Below are 13,071 nucleotides of genomic sequence, written 5' to 3' on the forward strand. Positions count from 1 at the left end.
TGATGTCTGCTTCCTATAACGCAGAAATGTGGGGCTATGCAAGCTCCCCAAATCTAATTATTGCAGGGAACGCATTCCTGAAGAAAGTGTATTTACTATCTTGAGGGACCCTAAACGCGCTCATCCGTATGGAGGTTGGCTTGGCATCTATTACCATGTTCATCTGCTTAGATTAACTGGAGGGAAGAGCTTACCATGGGAAACCCACGTGAAGAATACCCTGACAGTTCTGGATGCGCAGGATTTCTGGAGCCATCCTCAGCTTATTAAAAAAATTGTGATAACCAAGATAAGAAAGTCATAACCTCCATCAAGAGAGAAAATATGATCAGTGATTGTCATAAACTGAGGCTGGCAGCCAAATACCTTGAGAGGAAGCTTGTATTCGGCGTTGAGGCATATCCAGACTACATTGAACCACCATATGTGCAAGCCTTATATATTGACTTCCGCCTAGGCACACTGGGGCTAGCCTCCTATACAAAATCGTGGGGTGGTGGTAGAACAGATGTATGCCCTCTGTGCGATTTGAATGTGGAGATGGCCATTTTTTATTTTTCTGCACGAGTCTTAGGAGCCTGAGGGGTCTTTACATAAAGCCCACCCTGACGGAGGCTAGCGGAACCACTGCAAATCTGAGTTTGACTGTAGACCCCGATGTCGTTGTGCCAGTGGCTATGTTAATCTACCGGGCGTGGCGCAAAGGGCGTACGAACTGACATATTTCTCTTTCTTGGGCCGCTTTCGCACTTTGCTCATCCTGAAGAAGTTTTAGATTATACCGCAGGGCTGCAAGTCGTCTCTCCCTGCACTGAGCAAACTCATTTCAGCTTTTCATACTGCCACCCCTGCCCTGTAGGGGGCTATGAGTGACTTAAATTGGTGCTTTGAAATGTCTTGGGCTTGTGGTTGCAGGCCTCATTACAGGTCCGGCGGTAACCGTGCCGGTGATACGGCAGGTTACCGCCGGACCCATAACTATTTACCGGCACCTGACTTCCCGGTAATACCAGGGATTACATCCCCGGCGGTCCGGAAAGTCAGGCGTCAGTAAATTGTAAGCCCCCCTTTTCGGTGCTTCGGTGACAGCTTTGCTTACCATGACCGCTGTGCCCGGCAGGGTCAGACCTGTCGGGTACAGCGGCTCCGGCAGGCAAACCCGTAGTTTGCCGGTCCAGAAACAACGGTGCTGGCAAGCTTACCGGCACCGTTGTTTCCGGACCCGAAACATAGAATGAGGCACGAATTTATTTTCATTTTTAGATTATGAATGTGTTGCTTTTACTGCTTTTCGTCATATTTTCGGCTTATAATGTTTTATCCATGCTATTAATATGAAAGTGTATCTGTTTTTTATTTTCCTGCTGCTTGTATGTACATGTATTTATATAATGTTATTTTGTGCCACTGTGCTGAATAAAGAATATTTTGATGACGATAATAATAATCATGATAATAATAATTAAAGGTTTCCGCTGGAGAAGACGAGTGTGGGGCACCAGCTGTGCCATGAGGTCGAGATCCAGTCACCTCCGAGACAAGCACATATCTTGAAGTTCTAGTGATATTTCCTTGGCAAGAAGCGAATGTACCTGATCTCGAAGTTTGCAGCTCAAGATATGATATGATATTTTATTTCTATCGCGCTCGTACACAGGTGTTTCAGAGCGCGACAAGGCAAGGGAGAGGAACAGGGGAGAACAAAACAACGATCTTACTAGGCCCAGTGACATTGAGAACGCGCAAGTGCATGGGAGAGGGGGAGAGGAAAAGTGCATGGAAGGGAGGGAGAAAGTGGAAAGTGCAGAGCAAAGGAGAAACAGGATACATAATAATTAAATACATAATAAAATCAGCAGAAAGTGGTAGTGCAGCCAAGTTCCAAGTGCTAGGTTTGAGGATCAGCTGCCTAAAGAGTTGAAGAGGTGGGGCAGGATTGAGGAACAAAGAAGTGCTTTGATACACTACCACAACAAGGAAGTGGCTCACTGAGACATTAAGCGGAAGAATCTGTCAATGGTCTGCACAGTGGACAGGAAGATTGCAGATTTTGGCTTCTGTGTCCATGCTCTGTCACCTAGCAGGAAAACTATGGGTGGAACACTGGACTTCCTGCTTCCCGAGATGATTGAAGGGAGGATAGGTCAAGGGCAATATGCTCGCCTTGGAAACAAAACGACAGGGAGCAACATAGGTTCGATCCCCGGGTCTGTGCTTAGAAACCTCTGGGTATTAGGCGTGTAATAAATAACCTATCATATCAAGGGCAAACTCATGATGAGAAATTGGACGTTTGGTGCATCCCAGTCCATTGTTATGAGTTCCTAGTGTGGCACACCCTATATGAAAGCCCAAGCCACACTGAGACCTGCAAGCACGTGACAAATGTCAATCTTAATTTCCGATCCATTGTGTCAGAAGGGGCTGATGACTTGATCTCCAGACCTCTGGTCCACAATCCTACCCAGGGACTGCCACTGTAAAGTGTATTTGAGCACTCATGGGTCGAAGCAGACTCTCACCTTGTCCTGCCGCCAGTGTACTCTGCCAGGACATAGGTGACATGGAACTTGAACTGGTGTGTGTTGGACATGCTTACATTATGCCTTTTACATTATGTGTATGTATTTCTTTGAAAAGAGAGCAGTTAAACCTACTGTGTCAGCTCTATGGGCAAGACCTGGTGGAAGATTCTAGAGAACTTAATAATGTTTTTTTTGTTATGCCAGGGCATTCAACCAGTTGCCAACTCCTGAGCTATACCAGAACCAGATACCTCCAAGATCTCACTGATGGCTTTCCGCTTTAAAGAACTGTTTTATTTGTCAGTGTTTGTTGTGGGGATTAGGGAAAGCTAAAGCTCTACTTTATAATTGTCTCTATAAGACTATTTATAATGCAATACTTTCATATGACGTCTTTCGTTAGATGTGCGCACTGAGGCCCCTGGGCGCGTTGCGCATTACAATAATTTTTTAATAATAATAATAACTGGTAAGAAAATCCACAAAATAAAACTGACCTGGAGACAAAAATGAAACACTGATGTGTATCAAATCTATTGTTATCACAATGAAAAAGCAGAACGGAACGTGCTCTACCCGTGGTAGAGATGCTGGTGCGCTGGGGAAGAAAGCAGCCATATGCTGGCTCATAGATTCTAAGAACTTTGTATTTAAATTTGCTTATTTTGCCTGAGAAATGTCAAGAAGAACCCACTATGCACAGGTGTGGACATGATGATGCATCTATGAAGGCCTTCACCCGCCATTCCATCTGACACTAATAACCTGAAAGCAGAAGTAAAAACATTATCCAGGGATGACCAATAACAATGGATGCAGAAATCAAAAATAATGTCTCTACTCTGCTCCTCTATCTCTCCTGCTTCCACCTCCCCTGTCCCTACTCCCTCCTCCCCCGATTCCTCGCGCTCCCTCACTCTTTCCGACGCTGATGTTTCTACTATTCTCTCTAGGGCCAATCCTGCCTCTGCCCCAACTGACTCTCACTTCCTACCTAATCCTTTCAGTTCTCATTCTGTTTCTCATGGCTTTATTTAACTCTTCTCTAAGGTCGTTTTTCCTTCTTCCTTTAAATACGCGTCAACTCTTCCCATTCTAAAGAAATCTTCCTTGGACCCTTCCTCTCCAGCTAATTTCTGTCCCATTTCTCTTTGACCTTTACTCTCAAAACATCTTGAGCACCTATTCTACTCTCAGATCTCTCCCCATGCTATTTCTAAGGCTCTCCTTCGCCCTCGCCAATCTGGTTTCGACCTTTGCACTCTACCGAAACTGCTCTCCTTGCTGTTACCAACTCCATTCTTACTGCTTGATACTCTAAGTTCTCCTCTCTTCTTGTACTTCTTGATTTCTCAGCTGCTTTTTACAAGGTGGATCAGACTATTCTTTTTTCTTCTCTTCACAATCTTGGTTTTCATGGTACTGTGCTCAAATGGTTTGCTTCTTATCTATCAGTCTGCAGTTTCTCTGTCTCCTGGCTTAACCAATCCTCCCCTACTCATCCTCTTACCTATGGTCAGAGAATGGACCTCATTACAACTCTGGCGGTAGCTGTGCCGGTAAAGCCGCCAGAGTTGTCATTTTGTCTGGCGCCTGACTTCACGGAATCACGGGGGCGTTACTGCCCCGGCGGTCCGTGAAGTCAGGCGCCGCAAAATGTTACTCCCCATTCCCATTTGAGTCCCACAGGACTCAATGGGAATGTGGAGGACGAAAGCACTGGCACCGTGTGCAACAGTGCCAGTGTTTCCGTCAAAGTCTGTGAGTGGCTGCCGTCCCGCACGCCAGGTCTGACTTGGCGGGTGGGACGGCAGCTGCTCACAGAACTCAGAGTGTGCTGGTCCGGTAACAACATAGCCAGTACGCTTACCGGCACACTCGTAATGAGACCCAATTATGTCTTAATCCTTCAAAATCTTGTTCTTTCCGGCTTCTTCCTCCATTTTCCCTCCTCTGACCATCTTGTTCCCCCTTTTGAGCTTCCCATTGGTAGCACAGCGCGTAATTTTGTTTTTATTGTTGATACTTCCTCTTCACTCCCACCTCAGATTGCGTCTGTGGTCCAATCCTGCCAGTTTCACCTTTTTAATATTAAGAAGATTTGCTATCTTCCAACCTGATCTGCGACTAGACTGATCCTCCAAACTATTGTTCTTTCTCATCTTAACTACTGTTACTCTTTATATTCAATTCTTCACTCTGCTGTATTTTGTTTTACCTTCCCTTATCTTCTAGCCATCTCCCCCTAACTGACCCATCTTCACTGGCTTCCTATAAAATTACGTTTGAGTTTCACTTTCTTTGTCTCATCTTCAAGAGTATTCAAGCTTTGGCCGCATATTATCTCTGTTCCTTCATTTCTCTCTACCATCCTGATCGTGAACTACAATGCTCTTCACACTTTCTCCTTTGTATTCTTCGTCCCCCCTGTGCTCCCCCCTGCTGTCGCTCTTTCCTACTCCTGGCACCTCGTCTCTGGCATGTCCTTCTTCTTAACATCCACTCATGTCCTTCTCTCAACCAATTTAAAAAGCGTTTTACATCTCACTTACTCCAGTCTGTGTTATCTTAATTATTTCCAACCCTGAAGTCTTGCCCTTTCAGATGTGCTGTAGCTTGATTTTTGCTTCTTTCCTTTGCCTTTTTTCTATCATTTGCCATCATGTTCAGCCCTTTGGATAAAAGAGCTAAATAGGCTTTGTAAAATAAATAAATATGGCGTTCCGCAGGGCTTTTCACTTCTTATATATGAGTCCTCTTGCCTCTGTTATTTCTTCCTTTGTAGTCTCCCATCATTCATATGGGGATGTCTCTGAGATCGTCCTTATCTTTTCTTCCATCTCCTCTCTAATCCATTCTAATCTTTCTGCCGGCATTCTAGGCATCCAAATGTAGATGACGTTCCATTAGCTTCATCTGAATCCTACCAATATTGAGGTTATCTTTCTTCCACTTTCTCCATCACTTCTCCACTTCCTCCCCCTCTGTTCTCATTCCCCCCTCTTCTTCTTGTACTCTCTCACTTACTGCCCGTAATGTGGGCAACTTACAATTCTTCTATATGCCTTCTTTTTTTTCTCTCTCCTCAAGAGTCAATTTGTCCTGCGCTGCTCTCACAACACTGCCTTTCCTTCGACTCCCACTCACTGTGTCATTTCCTTTGTATCTTTCTTCTCTCGTCTCTTTCTAGTTTTCTTGGTGTATTCTCAGGTCTCAATCTCAACTTCTTCTGCATGTCCCTCGCCCTCTAGGCACGCTCTCTCGATTCCATTCCTTCTCTCTGTTCCAAAATATTGGAAGGCTCTCCCTCTTTCCATTCGTTCCATTCCTACTTTGCCTCTGTTTAAAACTCGTCTTAAAGACCATCTCCTTTCTTCCTGACTAGCCTCTCCATTTAGATTTTTACATTTACAATGTATTTACCATTTACTGTTGTCTGTTCATCGCTTTGGTGTAAGGTGCTATATACATAAAATCAAATAAAATCACAGAGATAGATGTCAACAAGGCCATATAGGGGAAGCAGAGAGTCAAATTCCAGATCTTGACAGATACCAAGTGGAATGCTTTGCCAATTTGAAGTCTCCTTGGTTCCAACCCTTATAGCATTGTATAATGCCAGAGTAAGCACAGGAGGATTTCAGGAGTGTTTGAAGAAATCAATCCCCAATATTATTGCAAAGCCTGGCAGGGACCCCACGAGATGTGCAAACCAGAGGGCACCATTGATTATGAAAGTAGACAGTAAGATCCTGACTCAACTCTTGATGTAAAGTCTGGAGTCGGCTGCACCGAAATGAATGCACAAAGACCAACAGGGTTTACCCAGACCTGTAAGACATAAGGCTATTGGCTGGTATCTTAGAGCACTGCATGAAGGAGATTAATTGGGGAGCAATGATTGGAAATGAAGCGGAGAAAGCCCTTGACAAACTCATCGGTTTGAACGGCTAAGAGATATGTAATTTTGTCATAGATTGATAGGTGCCGTGGAAGGTCTACGCCTGGATTCATGGGCAAAAATGAAGGTGAATGGTGTTCTCTCTATGGACATACCACGCTGAGCAACACAGGTTCGAATATCGGATTCATGCTTGAAACTGATCTTGGGATGAGGCACATTGTAAATAACTTGAACTTGCGCAATCTGAATGTACAAGGCCTAGTAGGATCGCCCTCCCGCCTTGTTGCACCTTGAGGCACACGTGTATAGGGGCATAATAATGACCAATAAAATAAAAAAAATAATTTAAATGTCTGTTCTTTGGGGGATTCTTTATGTCATCATCAACATTTTATTAATTTGTTGACTATTTATAATGCACCTATACATGATGTGTTTCAAGGCGCAACAAGACAAGAAGGAGAGGGAGAACAGGGATGGCAAAAATAAAACCGGTCCTACTAGGCCTTGTGACATTCAGATTGTGCAAGGGTAGTAACAAAAATTGCAGGGGAGAGGGGAAGAGGTAAGTGCAGGTCAGGAAGAACCACCCATGGGATAAGCGAGTGCCAGGGGAATGCAGAGAATTAAGGGGAAGGCAGGTCCACGTGCTAAGTGAGAAGAAAGGGGCTGGAAGGGCTCAGGGGGTGCAGACCCAGCCAGGCTAGTGCAGGGGGTGGGTGCCCGGAAAGCCATGTGCAGGTGGGGGGGGATGAGGAGAGACCAAGTTCAGGGGTAGACCGGATGAGGAGGGCCTGGGGCCCTGTAAGAATCTGAAGGAACCAGGCAGTCAGTCAAGTGGCAGACAGGGACATTAGCAGGGGAGGGGGAAAGGGAAGGAGGAAGAGAAAAGGAAGGTCTTGAGAAGCTTCTGGATCTTAAGGAGATCCAGCTAATGTCTGAGAGGGGCAGGGAGGCCATTCCAGAAGGAGGCACCTGTGGAGGAGAGAGATCTCCCCCCCTGCTTTGAAAAGTGTCTGATCTGCAGAGAGTTGGAGCTAGAAGACCGAAGCGTTCTAGCAGGAAGGTATTTTGGGAGAGAGAGTTGGATGTAGTAGGGTCCCAGTCCCCAGAAAGCCTTGTGAATGATGCAGAGGGAGATTTTAAGGCTGGAGAGATGTGGTCCCTGGGCTTGCGGCCAAGGATAAGTCTTGAAGTCCTATTCTGGATTAGTTGAAGGAGGTGAAGGAGAGCGGACCCCCCATAATTATTACACTGGCGACGAGGATGGGATCGCCGCCATGGAGGGGGCGGCAGAAAGCATGAAGACATCGCCTTCCAGGGATCGTCCCATCCGGTGGCCTGTGGGCTGAAGCGAGGGCAGGCATCGCAGAAACCAGTTGGATGGTGCTGTAGCGGACTAGTTGCTGTCCGGGGCCAGCATCAGGAGCAGGGGGGCGAGGGGTTACATCGAAGACTCTGCCTTGTGACAATATGAGAAGTAAGGAGAGCAGCGGTGTCGCAGCGGGCATGATTTAGCCTGGGGCCGGTGTCGGATTTGGAACACTCCGTATGGTGGAGGATCGGGCGGCGCTGTAGCGTGCCTGATAGCGCCTGGGGCCAGTGTCGGTGGTGATCTACAGGTGGACTTTATTTTGTGTGAGGAACTGGAGCAGGTCGTGCCCTCAAAGACTGTGGGTGGTTGCTGTGTTTGTGCGCGTTCGTTTGCAACCGTGTCTTCAGTGGGCGGAACTTGCGTTTGGAGTCCCCTGGATTCGTGTGTTGCTCCCTCAGGGGCCGACGAATGCACTGATGATGTCGGCTGCCGTTGGGCCGGAGCTACAGGGGTCTGGATGTGAGCGCAGCGTGGCGTGCTGCGTAAGACGCAAGGCAATGGATTGTGATACGGAAGTGGAATGCAGTGCATCTGCAGTTGGTTCCATTGCAGATTCCTTTGCGGTTGCGTCAAGTGTGGGTGGCCCGGACGACGACGGACAGTCAGTAACGTCGTGTCCTATTCCAGGACAATTTGTAAGTACTGCACAATCAGAGAGTCAGTGTGGGGTACGTTTTTGTGTACCTGGTGGTGACAGACTTCCCAAGAGGAAAAAGCTGGAGAGCAACTTGCAGGCCTCGCTAATGCAAGCTAAGAGGCCACGTCTGGCTTCATGTGCAGTCTGTCTGGAGGAAATCATTTCGGACAGAACATTCTGCCAACATTGTATTGAACTGTTTGGCGCCCATAAGGAGTTTGATCCTGAACTGTGTAGTTTTTATATCAGGATGAACAAACTCGCCTTGTCGGTTGTCTGATTTCGTGCTGTGTGAGTGGATGAGGCTGGTATGTTTGGTGTGTGTAGGTTGCGTGATATGTTGTGTGGCCTCGGTGTGCATGTTATGGGCCTTTGGTGTGAGTGGTGCGCAGGTTTATGTTGTGGCCCGAGTGTGTGCAGTTAGAGCTGAGTGGTGTTCGTTGTGCTGTGCAACATTGATTTATAATAGCATGCTATTAATTTCCTTTGCAGGTTTTGGAAAACTATGTTGTGGTAATTGTATCTTTCTTGCAGGTTGTTTTCTTACAAGACGTTTTTATGGTCAGTGTACAACTTCATTTCAGTGCCCATTTTGGGCGGACTTGAGGGTGGTGATGGACTCTCATTAACCTTCTTTGTTTTCAAGGAGGTTGGGACAGTGCCTTAAGAGGACGGACTTGAGGATGCTATTATAAATCAATGTTGCACAGCACAACGAACACCACTCAGCTCTAACTGCACACACTCGGGCCACAACATAAACATGCGCACCACTCACACCAAAGGCCCATAACATGCACACCGAGGCCACACAACACATCACGCAACCTACACACACCAAACATACCAGCCTCATCCACTCACACAGCGCGAAATCAGACAACCGACAAGGCGAGTTTGCTCATCCTGATATAAAAACTACACAGTTCAGGATCAAACTCCTTAAGGGCGCCAAACAGTTCAATACAACGTTGGCAGAATGTTCTGTCCGAAATGATTTCCTCCAGACAGACTGCACATGAAGTCAGACGTGGCCTCTTAGCTTGCAATAGCTAGGCCTGCAAGTTGCTCTCCAGCTTTTCCTCTTGGGAAGTCTGTCACCACCAGGTACACAAAAACGTACCCCACACTGACTCTCTGATTGTGCAGAATTTACAAATTGTCCTGGAATAGGACACAACGTTACTGACTGTCCGTCGTCGTCCGGGCCACCCACACTTGACGCAACCGCAAAGAAATCTGCAATGGAACCAACCGCAGATGCACCGTATTCCACTTCGGTATCACAATCCATTGCCTTGCGTCTTACGCAGCACCCCATGCTGTGCTCACTTCCAGACCCCTGTAGCTCCCGCCCAACGGCAACCGACATCATCAGTGCGTTCGTCGGCCCTGAGGGAGCAACACACAAATCCAGGGGACTCCAAACGCAAGTTCCGCCCACTGAAGACACGGTTGCAAACGAACGCGCACAAACGCAGCAACCACCCACAGTATTTGAGGGCACGACCTGCTCCAGTTCCTCACACAAAATAAAGTTCACCTGTAGATCACCACCGACACCGGCCCCAGGTGCTATCAGGCCCGCTACAGCGCCCCCGATCCTCCACCATACAGAGTGTTCCAAATCCGACACCGGCCCCAGGCTAAATCATACCCACTGCGGCGTCGCACAGTTCCCAACCGAAACAGGTCCTGGCAAGGCCACCCACCAGAACGCTTATGACGCCGGCCCCAGGCACATTCAGGCCCGCTACGGCGCCACTCTGCCTTGCCACAGGGGACACAGCTGCTCTCCTGACTTCTCGTATTGTCACAGGGCAGAGTCTTCGATGTAACCCCTCGCCCCCTGCTCCTGATGCTGGCCCCGGACAGCAACTAGTCCGCTACAGCACCATCCAACTGGTTTCTGCGATGCCTGCCCTCGCTTCAGCCCACAGGCCGCCGGATGGGACGATCCCTGGAAGGCGATGTCTTCACGCTTTCTGCCGCCCCCTCCACGGCGGCGATCCCATCCTCATCGCCAGTGTAATAATTAAGGGAGTCCGCTCTCACTGAAGGGAAGTTCTTTAGCCTTTATTGTCATCAGCAAGTAAGCTAGTGCATGAAAACAACGGCGTCCCATCCAGCCAGTTTTATCCTTGTCATTCTCTTCCCAACGGCTCCCTCAGAACCCCCTTACGTCATTCACCTCTCAACATTCCAACATTCTCATTGCAAGTACACATCACAACAAGGCACCTGCAGAGGAGAGAGATCTCCCCACCCCTGCTTTGAAAAGTGTCTGATCTGCAGAGAGTTGGAGCTAGAAGACCGAAGCGTTCTAGCCGGAAGGTATTTTGGGAGAGAGAGTTGGATGTAGCAGGGTCCCAGTCCCCAGAAATCCTTGTGAATGATGCAGAGGGAGATTTTAAGGCTGGAGAGATGCGGTCCCTGGGCTTGCGGCCAAGGATAAGTCTTGAAGTCCTATTCTGGATTAGTTGAAGGAGGTGAAGGAAGGAGTTAGGCAGATTGAGGAAGAGGCTGTTGCAGTAATCAAAGCCTGGAGAAGACCAGCACTTTGGAGACATTGAGTTTCTGGGGAAGGTGAGGAAAGGGAGAATGCCTCTGAGGAGGTGCAGCTTAAAGTGGGCCTTCTTAGCAAGGTCCGTGATGTGAGGAGAGAAGGAGAGAGAGAGGTCGAAGGTGGCCCCAACGTTTTTTGCTTCACAGGAGGACGAAGGTAGGGGACCCATGGAGGGCAGCCAGAGTGTGGGAGGAAAGGAGGGAGCATGGGTCCCAATGAGAAGGACCTCTGTTTTATTGGCATTAAGGCAGAGATTGTTACCAGTGCGCCATGCCTGAATAGCAGACAGGCATTCAGGAATGAGAGATAGGAAGTGGAGGAGGCAGAGGAGGGAAGCTTGAAGGAGTGCTGCGTGCCATCTGCATAACACTGGAAGTTAGGAGAGAAGGTGGAGATCAAATGGGCTAGAGGGGTCAGGTAGATGTTGAAAAGCTAAGTCGAGAAGATAGAACCCCGAGGGACACCACAGGGGGAGATTGAGATGGAGGGGCAAAAGGGGCCCAGTTGAACCTGGGAAGGTAAGTCAGAGAGGAAGGAGGTCCACCAGTCCAGAACCTGATCCATGATGCCAAGGGTATCACAGAGCCGATTTATTAGGGTGACATGATTGACCATATCAAAGGCAGAGGAAAGGTCAACAAGGATGAGAACGGAAGGAGAGTTAGAATCGAGATTAGAGAGCAAGTCTTCACAGGCATTCAGGAGTGCAGTTTCTGTGCCTCTGGCAGCTCTGATGCCGGACTGGTGGTCCTTTAGGCATCCACCAGATTGAGTGTGGTGGATAAGCTGGGAGATGGTCAGCTTCGCCAAGAGTTTGCCCAGAAAGGGGGTAATGGAGATATGACGGTAGTTAGCCACACAGGAGGGGTCGGCAGAAGGCTTTTTGAGGAGAGGGTGCACTAAGGAGTGCTTGAGGAGTGAGGGGACGGATCCAGTGGCAAAGTAGTGATTGCAGAAATCATCCAAGGCTGGAGTAAGGGGACAATGTTGTCCTTGATAGTTCTAGAGAAGCAGGGGAGCACCTTTTTGGATGAGACTTTCATAGAGTGGACTTGTCTTGTAATATCATCAGGTGATATGGGAGAGAAAGGGGACAGTAGGAGGGCAGGGGGAAGGGGGCCAAAGGAGGCCTGAGAGCAGATGAGGGAGAAGGGAGTGGTGTAGAGGAGAGTGAGGACAGGATATCCTGGGTTTTAGTGATATCCTGAGTTTTAGTGATGAAGTGAGAGGCCAGTGCAGTGCAGAGGGCAAGGGAAGGGAGAGGAGAAATGGAGACTGCAGTAGTATTCGCAAGTTCCTTGCAGATTTCGGCATGTGAACATACAGTTTCATATGCCAAAGGTCATCCTCATGGACCTGGTCAAAATGTTCGGTAAGAATTTATGGGAAGGTAAAAAGGCTGTTCTCTCCCTAAAGAGACTAAAGACTCTAATTTCAAATGGGGGATTTAGCATTCCGTGAATGGAGCAATACGACTACAGCGGGATGATATATCGGGGAAGCATTTATTCAGTGTAGCATCTGAACATAGCCCTGAATAGGCAGAGTGGAAATAGAGCCCACTATATCTGGAAGTGTGAATGCAGTCCTACCCAAGGGAAATGAACTGGCATCAAAGATCAGCCAATGAATGTGCAGATCACAAGGAAAGTATTACACTGAAAAGCAAATAGGGTGGATATCAACCAAAATGTTGTAACGAGAATGGGTTGCGACCTTCAGAGGTCGAGTTATTCCTGTATCTGGGGGAAATCAAATAAACCCATGAAATTCAGGGACTGCACATGGACGGTTGGAAGGATCAAGGCATCCAGATCCTTGACCATTTCAAAGAACCACAGGAGCAATTGACTATTTTGAAGACTCAATGTAGGAGCTTTGTCTAGATACGGGGTCCTCCAGCAATTAAAAGTGTATTATGGTCTTTGAGCAAAGGGTGGAATCAACAGCACACCCCAAAGACTCTGATTACTGGTAAGCAATGACAACTGGAAATATCTGGACAAAAACAACTGTGACAGCAGAGCAACTCTAGGCAAAAAGGGAAGGAGCAAAAACATGAGA

At 47.7% G+C, this 13,071-nt stretch overlaps 1 long non-coding RNA gene and 1 pseudogene across 1 annotated transcript in view; both read left to right on the plus strand.

The window, feature by feature from the left end:
- LOC138527522 (aurora kinase B-A-like) overlaps window positions 1-2,558 on the plus strand; it is a 43,925-nt pseudogene extending 41,367 nt beyond the window's left edge.
- The window catches only part of LOC138527614 (uncharacterized), a 278,990-nt gene that overhangs the window by 63,667 nt on the left and 202,252 nt on the right, over window positions 1-13,071 (plus strand). The gene's annotated exons all lie outside the window — the stretch shown is intronic.

Source organism: Ambystoma mexicanum, chromosome 14 (genome assembly GCF_040938575.1).
Source record: "Ambystoma mexicanum isolate Mex_15411 chromosome 14, UKY_AmexF1_1, whole genome shotgun sequence".
In the NCBI taxonomy this organism is placed as follows: domain Eukaryota; kingdom Metazoa; phylum Chordata; class Amphibia; order Caudata; family Ambystomatidae; genus Ambystoma; species Ambystoma mexicanum.